The following is a 14,469-nucleotide window of genomic DNA, read 5'->3' as shown; positions in this document are numbered from 1 at the left end:
CTCACAGCAATCAAATATAAAACATTATGGTCCTTTCGGCCCTATTGCACCAACAAGGCAGCTTGTGCATGCTGCTGAAATTTTGCAGTTAAGGCATTCGAAATAATTGAATTACTGAAAAAGTTGAAAGTCAAAAAACAAATACTGAAAAAGCTAAAATAGTTGTTAAAATGGAAGTGCTGAAAGAAGTTAAAGAGGTGGTATTATGCTTTTAGGCTTTTTCCCTCTCCTTTTGAGTTATATCTTTTTTGTGCATGTAACAGGTTTGCAAAGTGAAAAAGCCCAAAGTCCAGCCCAAAGGGAGTTCCCATCTCCCACAGAAAACTCTGCTCTGAACCGCTTGCAAAACAGCTCGTTTGTAGTCCAGCCCTTCACTTCCTTTACTTGTGACGTCACAATGAAAACGCCTCATAAAGCTTGACCAAGCAGCTAGCGGGGTCAGGCACGCCCTCAAACCAAGCTAGTCTGAGCGGAGGCCCTTTGTTTGGTTTTCCATTGTAGAAATGTTGCACCTGTACCTGCTTCCAGGTACTTTTTTTCACATCACTTCACCTCCGTCCAGGTTCCAAGCGAGCTGAGTGATACTAAAATGTAACGTGAAAACAGACAGACTGCTGATTGGTCAGAGAGAATATTCACTATTCACTGCATCATCATTGCTGCGCCAGACAGAGGCCAGCAACAGAAAGTTTTATATCACTAAATCCACTTCTGAGAAGTTTTGAGGTGAGAAATCAGCTGTGTAAATTTCAAATATTGACAGTTTTACGAGAAGTGATGGTGGAATAAAAATGAATATTTTGAATATTTTCGGAGTTGAGGAGCTCCCGCAAGTGGCTGCGGGGGGAAGCCTGCGCCAACCCGCGGGAGGAGCGTGTGAGGCCGGCCAGCCGCCCGCTCACAGAGCCCTCTGCTCCCGCCGTCACACAGACCGCTGCAGCAACAACGGCAGAGGAAAACACAGCTGGAAGGTTTTCATACCGCTTATCTGTCTTTACATTCTGAGGATATGTTGAAACGTTTTAACTTAAAAAAGAGAAAGCTGTGTGGATCGCTGGTGTGTGTGTCGCATTGAACGTTACGTCGCGGCAGTTGTGTGGGGCGTCGCTATGACGACAAGCTACGTACTATCTCTGGGTACTACCTGCAGTGGAAAACGGAGCAGGGCTGAGTAGAGTCGAGTCTATCGATTTGCGCTATGGTAGCATTTTTCGGCAAGGCAGCATAGATCGTCAGAACACCGGCAACAGTTCAACGTTTAGTCCTGATGGTAAGATGTGGAACAATGATGATGTGTGGTTGTGGACTTGAGAGTAACTTGTACCATCTGCTAGGTTACGGTCGCAGTCTGAAGCGGCTTTGATTTGGATCACACTACCTTGTTTCTTACGACCCGCCCTTCTCTGCTTCTGATTGGCTAGTAGTCCTTACCTGGGAACTGCGCATGTGCAACTCCCTACAAAGATTTTTTACAAGTAAGATGCATCACTCTGCAGCTCAAGAGCAGAGCGTACAACACATACGGTGAAGAGGAGCTGCAGCAATGTGCATTATGAGACAAATATGGTGTTTTTTGAAAATTAAACCATGTAAACCTGTTCTGATACAACCCCTAATTAAGATTTTGAGCCTGAAAATGAGCATAATACCACCTCTTTAAAGTTTCAGTGAATGAAGCTGATGTTTCAATTTAGATACACAAAAGCTCTGAGAGAAGTTGAAGTCAAAATTAAACTGCTGAAAGTAGTTGAAGATTCGGCCAAAGGTCAATCACTGAAAGCAGTTGAAATGTCAGTCGAAGTGTAGGTGATAAATTGAGCTCGAAGTGGCAGTCCTAAAATAACTCAGTGCTGAAACATACTTAACACAAATGTTACCAAATCTTTTGAATATCAACCTTCATTTCACACTTATACTGAACAAAATTATAAACGCAACATTTTGTTTTTGCCGCCGTTCATCATCTAAGACTTTCTCTACACAAAAGGTCTATTTCTCTCAAATATTGTTCACAAACCTGTCAAAATTGGTGTTAGCGAGCACTTCTCCTTTGCCGAGATAATCCAGCATGGGTATTGCACAGGTGTGCCTTAGGCTGGCCACAATAAAAGGTCACTTTAAAATGTGCAGTTTGACTGTATTGGGCGGTCTGGGGGGGTCTGGAAACAAGTCAATATGTGATGAAACTGCACATTTTCGAGTGGCCTTTTATTGTAGCCAGCCTAAGGTATACCTGCACAATACCCATGCTCTCTGATCAGCATCTTGATATGCCACACCTGTGAGGTGAATGGATTATCTCTGCAAAGGAGAAGTGCTCACTAACACAGATTATAAAAACAATATTTGAGAGAAAAAGGCTGAAAAAGTGTTGCGTTCATAATTTTGTTCAGTGTAGATTTCAGCAAAACTGGCTAATTGGTTAATGTGCTACAATGCCAATCTACCTCACTGGGTTCAACCTGCATTCTACCTGCCATATGAATCAAAATGGTGAGCTCCTAATGGAACATATCCATTTTGTTCTGGACTTCAGAGACAAAAAGTTCTGTGCGAGTTGCAGTGCAACAGGGGAGGTGAACAATGGATGCTAATGAGTTTCCATTCAGTCAGCATATGACACCACCTTGACATTGCAGCTCAGTCACTGGGTTGCAATGGTGTCAGACATTCTAGGGTTGCTGCTATGTGTATGGTTGTCTCCTGAGGTGTTAGCCAGCTATCCAGCCTGAAGCAGGGGCGTACGTCCTCTATACAGTCGCCAGTCAGAGAGCCACAGACAGTTAGCACACTATTGGGAAGCAAATATATTCCACATGATGAGGAAGATGGCAGCTCGTTTTGAAAGTTTAACAGGTGCGTATCCATACATACCTTGAAAAATATTACGACCTTGTGGGCGCCAGTGTAGGCAAGCAGTGGGGAAGGACAAAAGACAATGTTTGAGATGCAGGGGGACTTAGAGCAGCAACCTGCTGAGGCTGAGGTGCAAAGCTGCGGTGGCGGAAGACGTGCACTCAAGTTGCATTCACCTGTATGGATTCACTCATGCAGGCCACACTCACATAAAGAGACGGTGTCAAGTGCATGTAGGCCAGAGTTGGGGTTTGTTGGACTCAAAACTGTTTGTTTTTTTTCAAGCAGAAAACACAGTTTTGTATTTCTTTTTGTGACACTTTTATTTCTTTCAGGTTCAGGTTCCTTTATTTATACCCGTAGGTAAATTACGTTCCAGAGAATAAGTTTAGGCTATTTCTCAGTCATATAAACAATAACATCATATAAACAGAACAAGACACTAAAATCACATTAAAACAATCTACTCCATCTTAATACTATTCATAAAACTAATCCCTACGGGAACAAAGCTGTTTTTATATTCTTTATTTCTTTTCCAGCTGGCCTCCAGTCATAAACTACACCCCAAATCTGGATGTGGTGTGATGATGTGAGCCATGCCAAAGCCACAGTGTTATGTTTATCATAATGGAGTATGTCATGCCCACATTAGAGACAAACTGTCTAATTGTGGTAAGAGACATGGATCCAAGAGAAAAGAATCAGCTGGTTTTGTTCTCTGACTGTTAAATGTTAATGGATGAGAGGGGAAATATAATCAATGTGACCATACTGGGAATGGGAGTGATATGCCCTTATGGTAATTTGCTTTCAGATTTCATTAATTTAATCAATAACCCAATCATGGATGAACACATTTGAAATTCCATAATTTATGAATTTAATTCTCTTATGGTGTAGGAAGGGCAATGATTCACACAAGTAGTAGTCCTGTTACTGCTTTGTGTTTTCTTCTGTTGTATTGTTATGACTGTTAGGACTGGATCAGTTAGCATTAGCCTGCATGCTCAAACAGACAAAACAAGTAGTAGAACAAAGGCAGAATAAAATACATGAACAAAGGTTTTTAACAAGTGGTCGCGTTAACATCAGTTGTTCTTGATGAATTCCCTGTTTGATTTCCTGCTCCAGTTTCTGAGAGGAGCTGTATTGACCTTTGCTTAAGGAAGCTCGGAGCTTCCTCTGACAGCTCTTTAAACTCATGAGGAACAGCAGAGGGAGGCAACTTCAAGGAAAGTCTCCTCGTGGGAGCAGAAAAGGACAGAAACCACATTTCATTTTACAGCACCTGTTCACATCTGTGTTTTGTGAACACTTGGTGGGACTGGCTTGAAATTAAATCACACAGTTTGTGGTTTTCATAAAATAGGTTAGGAAATCATTTTATATGACCCCTGTTAAAGAAATAGTTTGACATTTTGGAAAATACTCTTATTCGCTTTCTTGCTGAGAGTTAGATGAGACGATTGATACCACTCACATGTCTGTAACTTTAATATGTAGCAGCTTAGCTAGCATATAGACTGGAAACAGCTGGCCTAGCTTTCTCCAATGGTAATAATTTGCCCGCCAATACCTCTAAAGCCCACCAATCAACAGGTTCCATCTTGTCTGTGTAGTGTTAAAACAGCATGTTGGGGTTTAACAGGTTATGTGCCAGACTAGAAAAGTTCAAACTGTCTAATACTTCACTATAGAAAGCATCTTGTTAAATCCAACACAGGTTGGAAACCACTTTTCGCGAACATTTAGCATGGAGACATAGGTCAGAGTTATCAATAAATGTAGATTATGAATAAATTGCTGAAATATTTCCAGGGTCTTGTGACAATAAGATTGTCTATTCTTCTATCTGTCCATCCATCTGTTTTTCCCTTGCTTCCTTTCCTCTGTTATTATAATATTTACAAAAGGTTCTTGCCTTTTGAGAAAGTCTTCTGTGACTGTAGCTTGGCTGAGATGATAAAGGTCTTCAACAGTCTGTTTGTTTGATTTACTTAGAGAAAATACAGCTTCAGCCACTGTCTCTGTTTTGTCTGGATTGCTGAAATGAGAACATCTGTTGTCCAAAGAGCTCCTTTGAGTCGCTGCTGGCTCGGGTGTTTCTTTTATTTCTCTCAAAGCTGCTCTTGAGTAGCAGTCTCTCCACTTTTATCACAAGGTAAATGAATCTGTACTTCGAAAAGCTATTTTTCTCTGCAATCTCTTTAAATTCCTGCTCATCTCTTTCAGTTTCATCTGTTGGGTTCACCCAGTGCTCTCTCCACCTCCTGTCTGCAGAAAAATATCTGTGCAGGCCTGTGAAATGATTTCGGTCCACTGTGCCGCCTTCATCTTATCCATTATTGTGTTAATTTCAGTAAACATCATTATCACCAGCAATATCAATCTGAACAACCTCAATCAGTTTCCTCCCCCACCTTTTTAATAACAACATGTGAATATTCAGACCCTTATTGTATTTACTTTTTAATTACTAATCATCCTGTCTCCTTCCATGAACCTGTAATAAATGGCTGTTTGATCTCCCGTTTCAATATATTATTCAGAAAGGGAAGGGAGTGGTCGGATAACGAAATGCATCTCCCCTCGCTCATTTTATATATTCCTCTTATTCCAAGCATCCCATTAAATTATTCATCTTGCTGTGCCTCCGGAAGTGTCATTCAGTCAGATGTCTGCACTGGCAATCGATGGGGAACCGGCCAATGCTGCGTCAGAGCCGAGGTTTTATGATAGCGGCACAGTGGATAGTGTGGTATCTGTTGTTCCCCATTGAGATAGTCTACCGGTGCTCTAAATGTACATTATATATTGCGTTACCAGAACCAGTGCCCATGAGTCATGTATTTCACTCAAATGTTATTGTGGCGGTACATAGCAATCTCTAAACACAGAATGGATGTTAGAAAAATAGTTGATTTTTACATTTCATTTCGTTTGTGTTCTTTACCCTTTAAAGGAGACCTATTATACTGCTTTTTCCAGTCCTATATTGTAGTTCTGTGACTCCTGTATGGCAGCTTTGCATGATTCATAGTTCAAAAAAATCATTTTCTGTCTTATACTGGCTCTTCATGCAGGCCTTCATTTCAGCCTCTGTCTGAAACAAGCAGTAGATTCTCCTCTCTCCCTCTCTCTTTAAGACCCGCCCACTCAAAGCCCACTGTCTTATGATTGGCCAAGACCTGAAGCATGTTACCAGGTTGTTGTTGTCGCTGGTACAGACAGACTGAGCGTTGCTGTGCCATTGCTGTGAGGAGCAAATGACCATATTTTGAACCCTGGCTCCATATATGGTAGAATGGAGCCGTTGGTAGAAAAAGCAGTTCAAAACAGAGCGTTCACAACGGGAGGAAATCTGAGGTTTTCGCTCACAGGGATTTCTTTTAAACACTTTAATCTCATTATCTGAAGCTTTGTCCATGTTTAACATGAACATCCAACATTGTAACATTGTAGATAAGTCAAAACATGTGGACAAGTATAATAGGTCTCCTTTAATACCCTAATTCCTGACCTCACTGAGATTAAAGCTGAACTAATCATTTTTGTTTATGTGAACAATGGGTGACATGAGTGTGTATATGTGAAAGGGGTCGCTTGTAGAGACAAACCTACAAAAACATTTTAGTCTATCCCTTTATTGTTTGATTCAGCCTCACTTCTCTCATCAATATCACCATTGAGACAGAGTTAGTGACTAGCTGGTGAACATAGTGGAACATTTAGCAAGGTAAGGAGCCAGATATTTCCCTCAGGAATTGGTGGAGAGCATTCATGAACACGAATGCTGCTCTGTTTGCAAACATGTTAGCTATATCAACTTCACAAGGCCATAATAAGTCAGATGGTGATTGGTGATTTTTAGCTTGGTGTGGAGTTTTAAATGTAACCCACTCACAAAATGAAAGGTACAAAATCAAAAGCAAAACTGAATTTAAATGTAGCTATTTTGTTTTTATTATTATTATTATTTTCAAGAAAAACACATATTAAAAAACACATAATTTAACATAATTTACCTCGAAATAATTTATTGGCAGTTTACAACATAGACACCTAGCTGAAACTAATACAGTCCTGCAATAAATCCTACCTTAATGAAGGTTATAATTGGGTGCTGATCAACTGTATGATCATTTAGGAGGCTGTAGTTATGGTGCTGTTAAATTATGTTGCATCACCTTTATAATAATAATAATAATAATCCTTATTTGTAGAGCACTTTTCAAAAACAAGTTACAAAGTGCTTTAACAAGTGTAAAGAATAATACAAAAAAAAGATAAGAGCCTGAAAATTTAATATAAAATTAGTAAAATACAATAAAATAAAAGGGATAAAATAAAGTCAAATAAGATCGGGAAAGGTTCTCCTATAAAAGTATGTTTTAAGAAGGGACTTAAAAGAGTTCACTGACTCAGCCGACCTGATTTCCTCGGGCAGGCTGTTCCAGAGCCTCGGGGCCCTGACAACAAACGCTCTGTCCCCTTTAGTTTTCAGTCGAGACTCTGGAACAGACAACAGACCTCTGCCCGAGGATCTCAAGGTACGTGCTGGTGCGTATGGGACTAAAAGGTCAGAAATATAACAAGGCGAGAGGCCATGAAGAGCTTTAAAAGTGATCAATAGAATTTTAAAGTCAATTCTAAAACATACTGGGAGCCAGTGTAATGAAGCTAAAATAGGAGTAATGTGGTCATATTTCTTTGTTCTGGTTAAAAGCCTGGCAGCTGAGTTCTGGACAGTCTGGAGTCGATCAATAGATTTTTGGGTTAAACAGGTGAAAAGGCTGTTGCAATAATCCAGGCGTGATGAGATGAAGGCGTGTAAAATGGTCTCGGTGTCCTTAAAAGTTAACATAGATCGAATTTTAGCTATATTTCTAAGTTGATAAAAACATGATTGAACAAGCTTTGTGGTGTGCTGCTCGAAATTTAAATTACTATCAAACCAAACACCAAGGTTCTTTGCCACAGGCTTAATGTGATTTACTAGGGAACCAGCAGATGGCAGTATTTGATCAGCCATCTGCTGAGACCCGATGACCAGGATTTCTGTTTTGTCTGAGTTCAGCTGGAGGAAATTATTTGACATCCATTTTTTAACTTCACAAAGGCAGTTGTTCAATGAACTCAGCATTCCAGGGTCTGTGGATCTGACGGGCAAGTATATTTGTGTCTTTCTTTCAGTATAACGCAACACAGTTTAACACCACCACAAACTACATCCTCCAAAATGACCGTACAGTTAAATCAACACAGCTTAACATTAGAACATTGTGAAGGACTGTTGTATTAGACTGCATTTAATAGTCAGATAAGTTGATCAGGCAATTCTATTACTGGGCTTCTGCTGAACAATCTGTTGAGTGTGTTATTATAGAAGATGGAAAGCTCTGGCAGAATGTAATCAATCACTTTACATTATGGAGAAAAAATGCTTTTTGCCAAAGGCGCACACATAGACACTCAATGTTTTCAGTAAGAGGAAACAACTTCAATTTAAAAAATAAAAGCCGGATGGTGATCTCCTTTCTTTCGATCTTTAATCACTTCAGATAATGCCTCTCAACCTCTGGGCTCTGTTTGGCTTTGTGTTCTTGCCGCCGAATATCAGAAAAATCAATATAAAGCACATTTGTTGCATTTGCTTTGCTGCAATTCAATTTAAAACCATTGTTGTCTCACTTTTCCATTCAAATTAAAAAAATACAAGTCCAGACAGTTAATTGTATGGGCTCTGTGTGCATTTCCAAGCCTTGAGTTGTGCGCTTTGGAATTTATGCAATAACATCTACACCTACTACACATTAAGCACAAACAGGGCTTAAAAGCCTCAAAATATCTTGAAACTTATATCCACCGATGCATGTTTGATAAAGAACAAATTACAGTAAATGATAGGAAACACCCTTCTAAGCCCTTGGCTAGTACTTGCTTGGCACTTAGAGCATACAGGCACACATTCAGTATCTGCCATCAGCCCTCACAGAGCACATTATGAAATTAATAAGCTGCCTATAAGAGCCTGTTTAAATAAATCACACTAAGTAATTCCTTGGCAGTCTCCTATTGAAGACATTTTTTAATCAAGAAGGTTTCACGGTGCATGTCGCTGTGATTGTGCTTCCTTGCCAGCTTTGACTCGTTCTAACTGCGAGTGTCTGTTATTCAGGTGCTCTTCATCAAGGTTCATCAAATAATTTTATTAAAACATGATGAACTATTTTTTCATGCCACTGTAAGCGTTGCAAGACACATGCAAAGTAGTTACAGAAACACTGACTGGGCTTGTAAAGCAAAATTATTACATCACAAAAATGTATTGTAGCGGAAAAGTGGGCAGTATTATTTTATTTTTTATTACATGGACCATAATTATACACATATAATCTGCCGCAGCTATGTTTGGCTTTGAATCTATTTTCGAGGGAGTAATGAATTATTCATCCACTGAAGAGGCCTTTTTTCATCGTATAACTTTCCCTTCCTGTTGCAAAATTTTCAATCTGGGAAGTGTTTCCACATTATTTAATGACAGAATCTTAATGCAATCCAGACAGGTATCATACTGTCTCAAAATATTTTATAAAAGTAGTTACTGAATTCATAGCAGGGCAACACAGTTCATTACACTATCAATTTCATTTATTTTTGTGATTTTAGATATATTTGCAACGTCCTTATTTTCATGTATCACCCAACGCTAACTCAACCCATCACTGTTTTCCCCCTGTTTAGTTCATCAGCTAGGCATATAAAAAATTTGAGTGACAGACCTAACACAAGCATGCCAACACCCACTTTCTCCTTTCTTCAGTAAACACACAAAGACACTCAGAGATACACAGTGTGCGCAGTGCGTGTGCATCTGTTTATTTGCTGGTGTGTTGGCTGCCCCACAATAGAGGGTGGCTCTCTAAATATAGCGACAGCTTAGAGCTCACAGAGGAAGGCCCTGCATCGAGACAGCCGGGGATTAACCATTACTCTCTCTCTCACACATACGCAAACACACACACACACACACACACACACACACACACACACACACACACACACACACACAGGCTACATGCATTCCTAGACACACATCTATGCACATACTAAACATGCAGGTACACGACACACTCAAACACAGAAATTATATGATTACATATGTGGTTTTCATAGAGATCATGCCCATGCATGTCCACACAGTGGCTACTACTGTTACACATGTTATGTGTTAGTTTGCATGTACACACTTATAAGTATAAATGTATTGAAAAAAAACGTTCTATAAAAATCTGACCAGCTTACAAGCCGCCTGAAAGAGAGAGAGAATTTTGATATTTTAGCAACATTAGCATGTCACTCAAGTGAGGCAGCGAAGTATGGAGGACCACAAGTGTCATGTAAATGGATATATATCATGTTAATTATCTAACTGGACAATAAAAATTGGAAATAATAAATATTCTTAAAACTGTAAATATTACATGAATATAATAAACTACAAGGTATATGTTTATTTTATATTTAAAGATTATAAAATAAAATAAAATTATAATGAATATAGTAATCAATCAAAACACTTTTGCTAATAAAGTGGCTCTAAATTAGATTAATCTATGGTGTGTCTGTGTGTGTGTGTGGTAATCTATGATGAATGGTAATATTTGGATGCATACCTCAAGTTTTGTGTGGAAAAATTACAAATATTTGGAGATGAGTTACATTTGTGTTATTTGTGTGGTTGTGTTTATGATCTACACACCTATGTGTATGTGTAGAAAAAAGGAAAAGGAAAAGAGAAAACTGCAAGGGGAGAGGACGACTGACAGAAACACAAGAAGATGGAGAGGCAGGAAAAATGCATGTGTTGGTCTTGCTGCTGTAAAATAGGTTGCATGTGTTGTCGATTGATCAGGAAAAAGGCTAAATGCTTTCCTGTTGTTTGGAGGGATGTGTTTGTCAATAGCAGAACGCGACAGAGGCGGTTAAACAGCCTCCGACCTTGACAATGTAGCCTCCAAAATTGAGCGTGGGTGCTAAAACAGAGGTGGGAGCACAGAAACAAATAACAGGCTCTTGACAAATAGCTGCTGAGCAATAGACTGAACTACAGGGAAATTATGAGGGAAATAAACCGCTCACTTCGTTAAAGAGGAGAGAGAACGAGACCACAGAGAAGGAGAGACACGCATCAGGAGAGCAGCCATCTTTTGTAGCCCACTCACTTCTTCCATCACACAAGGAGGCATCGGCTTCTTATTTTTCCTTCTCTGGCTGTAGGATCAAAAGCACCCAAGCACTATCGATTCTGACACAATCAAATCAATCAGGTTGTCCTTGAAACACAAAAAGCACCTACTCAGCACTGTCAGGAGACTGAATAAATGTTGAACAGCAGTGAAGAGAATTTCAATTTATGCCTGAAACCATCTGTCAGAGGTTAAACTGAGCTTGTTGCTTGTGGCTGAAAATACCCTCATGTTATATCTTGCAATGTACATTTTCATTTCTGAACCATTGTTTCACATCTACAACATAAAGGCTACAGGGTCAATACAATAGGGTTTACCCAGTTTTTCCCATGGACAGACTAACCAGGGTAGTGTCCACACTCCATGAAGTCTAATTCGGGTTAAGCTTTTCAACTTCCCTACCACAGTTGCTGTCAATAAAGCAGTAAACAGAATATTTGTGCCCAAAGATAACTGTCTGCTAACAGAAAAAGGGATTGAAAATGTTTCTTTCTGACAAAACATCTTTGGGTAAGTATGGGCTTAACCGCGTCAACATTTGTGATGTTTACATGCTTTAGTCTTGAGTGGCTGCGCTCTAATCCAGCAGCTTTACAAAGGCCAGATGGCTGATGGGACAGCCTAGTGGGCAAAAGGTTGTCAATTCAATCGCAGAGTTTGTCCAGGTGTGTTACTTGGAGGAACATGTGAATCCTGAGTTCAATTTACCATTGAAGATAGCAGATCAATAACCCATTAACCCCGTCTCACCAATGTGCACAACCAGTCTAAGATGGACAGACTTTGGCTGTGGCCATCTGTCCCAGATCGTCTGCTAAACCCCTCCCCTGAACAACGATTGTCCAGTCATATATGTTGAAAATGTGCCAATGACTCAATTTAGTATAAGGGTTATGTTTTCAACAGAGTAATACTAACATTTAATGAATATTAAGTTTTTAAAGTGGTAAATGGAAAGACAAAAATCACCAGCTCAAAATGAGAAGTTTGCTGTTGTCTACCTCTGTCCGTCTCCAAAATTACTAAGAATTTCAAGTGTTGAATTTTCCACCTTTATCATTGTAAACTGCATATGTGCCGTGTAAGAATGGAGAGATTGCCAGGCGTAACAATTGTAACTACAGAGACAAGGCTTATCAAACAGCCAATTGATTTATTATGTAATCTACTTAAAGGTTCAGTGTGTAAGTTTTAGTGCCATCTAGCGGTGAGGGTTGCGAATTGCAACCAACAACTCACTCACCGCTCACCCCTACCTTTGCAAGCAAGCAGGAGAAGCTACGGTGGCCGACACGCTCTGTCGGCTCTTGTGCTAAATAATAAGTGTGGTCTTCTATTTTTCCAAATTTCTTTTCTCTTCTTACTTCTAACAAGCCAGACGACTACTACTACTGCTTCGTACGTACTCGACGTAGTGACAAACGTGCTCTATAGAGCAGTTTGTCCGTTTGGGCTACTATAGAAATATGGTGGCGCAAAATGGTGACTTCCGCGTGAGAGGACCTGCGGTTATGTAGATAAAAATGGCTCATTCTAAAGTAATAAAAACATAACAGTTCATTCTAGAAGGTCTTTATACACCAAAACAACCAACATAATTATGTATAATATATTGCATTTCTGTCAATAGATCCTCCTGAATATTACACACTGAACCTTTAATGCAGTTTATTGAAAGTGAAAATAGCCCCAAGCACCAGTAAACTTTTGTTTTTTTTATTATTTGACAAATGACTTAAACAACTGGAATCATTTATCATCAAAAGCAAAATCAGTTTGTTGTAAACACTGTTTTTGATCAGATGCACAATGACAAGCTAGCAGCTGCGCACACTGGTGGGCAGTCGGTGACAGCTACATGCTTAAAGCAGGAAACAGCCCAGTCTGGGATCAGCCCCAGAATGGACAAACCACAGTGTTTCTTATTTTGGCATCAGTGATGAATTCCCCGTCTACAGGGAAATCAACACAGTCAGATCCAGAAAGTCAGTGCTAGAGGCTCGTCAACACCTACACATCTTCTTATTTCCCCATAGAAAGCTTTCCTGGCAGTATAATTATGAATTCATTCATGAATGCATTTGACAAACAGGCAGAAAAGCCATCACCTGCTTTGGAAGGGAGACTAGGCAAAAGCTGATTTTCAAAACATTTTTTTCTGCCAACACCATTGGGTAAAAGCTGGTGATGTAAAGAGTGAGATGGTAGAGATTTGTCAACCTCAACCAACATATTAACCTTTAAGTCATTCATACCTAGTCCTACCTTGTATGCTTTCAGTCATGCATTGTTCTACTTTTTATGATAAAATGTTCTCTTCTGAAACTGATGTGGAGTCCATCATGGTGTCAGTCTTTGGAACTGTTTGTTTTGTCCTGACTCCCTCTGACAAGCTGCAGTATGCCCAGCAACAGTACATATTCTGCTGGGCATACTGAGGGTGAAGGGTGTACGGTGAACAACACGCCAGTGGACATTTTTGACTCATGCTGGATGACCAAGAGGAGAAATGCACCATCGCATTTCCATTTTACATGCTCACGCACACACACACACGCACACACACACACACACACACACACACACACACACACACACACACATAAATGTAATACATTATTAAAATCTTCTCTATTTTGTGATGCAGAATCCAGGCTGAGCCTGTATCAACCAAAGAGTGCAGATATCAACAACACAGACATGACAGACAGATCCATTTTCTTTTACATACTTACTACTTACATACTTACAATTGTTTTACGTCGACATGCAATTATTATTTTTTCTGTCACTTTATACAATATTGATTTAATCTGGATGCTGCTTATCATGCATGACCAATAAATAAGGCTGGTGAAGGACAACATAGTAGGTTTTGGATTTATTTACAAAAAAAGGTCCCTGTACATCCATTATGCCCACTGGCCTCAAATCAGTCCTGTAGTTGTCAGTTCAATGTAAGCCAAATGTGGAAACTGTGGAAAACACCAATAATGTCATACAAATACAGCATTTAACACTCACCATGCGACAAATCAGAGAAGACAGAATAAAGTATGTTTAAAGTTTTATGAATACAGTAGAGTGTTTGCAATATTAGGGCTGAGCCATAATTTCATATCGATGTTTAGTGGAGCTGCATTGTGACGTATGATTGTGCCCTGTTATCTTTGCACCCAATTCTGTAGTTCAAATGTATGATTCCAAGCAAATTTATGAATGAAATGAAAAACTAACAAAATGACAAATTGAAGTTTTTGTTTTACCTGTGTGAACATTGCGCCACATTTATATACATAGTGTCATTAGGAACTCTGCATACATTTGCCAAGTTGTGATTGTGATATTTTCATACTAG

At 39.5% G+C, this 14,469-nt stretch overlaps 1 protein-coding gene across 3 annotated transcripts in view; it reads right to left on the bottom strand.

Annotated features, from left to right (window-relative positions):
* The window catches only part of LOC119882401 (vesicle-fusing ATPase), a 47,316-nt gene that overhangs the window by 25,941 nt on the left and 6,906 nt on the right, over positions 1–14,469 (bottom strand). The window contains exon 1 of one of the 3 annotated variants that reach the window (XM_038692442.1): positions 2,875–2,899. The exons of the other annotated variants lie outside the window; for them this stretch is intronic. The gene's annotated coding sequence lies outside the window, so the exon portion shown is untranslated. Of the gene's footprint in view, positions 1–2,874; positions 2,900–14,469 lie in introns of those variants that run through there. 3 annotated transcript variants of the gene reach the window in all.

The sequence above is a fragment of the Micropterus salmoides genome, unplaced genomic scaffold, assembly GCF_014851395.1.
Source record: "Micropterus salmoides isolate LMB-PRFRI ecotype aquatic unplaced genomic scaffold, ASM1485139v1 Ms_hic_scaffold_10, whole genome shotgun sequence".
Classification (NCBI taxonomy): domain Eukaryota; kingdom Metazoa; phylum Chordata; class Actinopteri; order Centrarchiformes; family Centrarchidae; genus Micropterus; species Micropterus salmoides.
The sequence above is the reverse complement of the archived record's forward strand: the minus strand, read 5'-3'. Positions and strand labels throughout refer to the sequence as shown.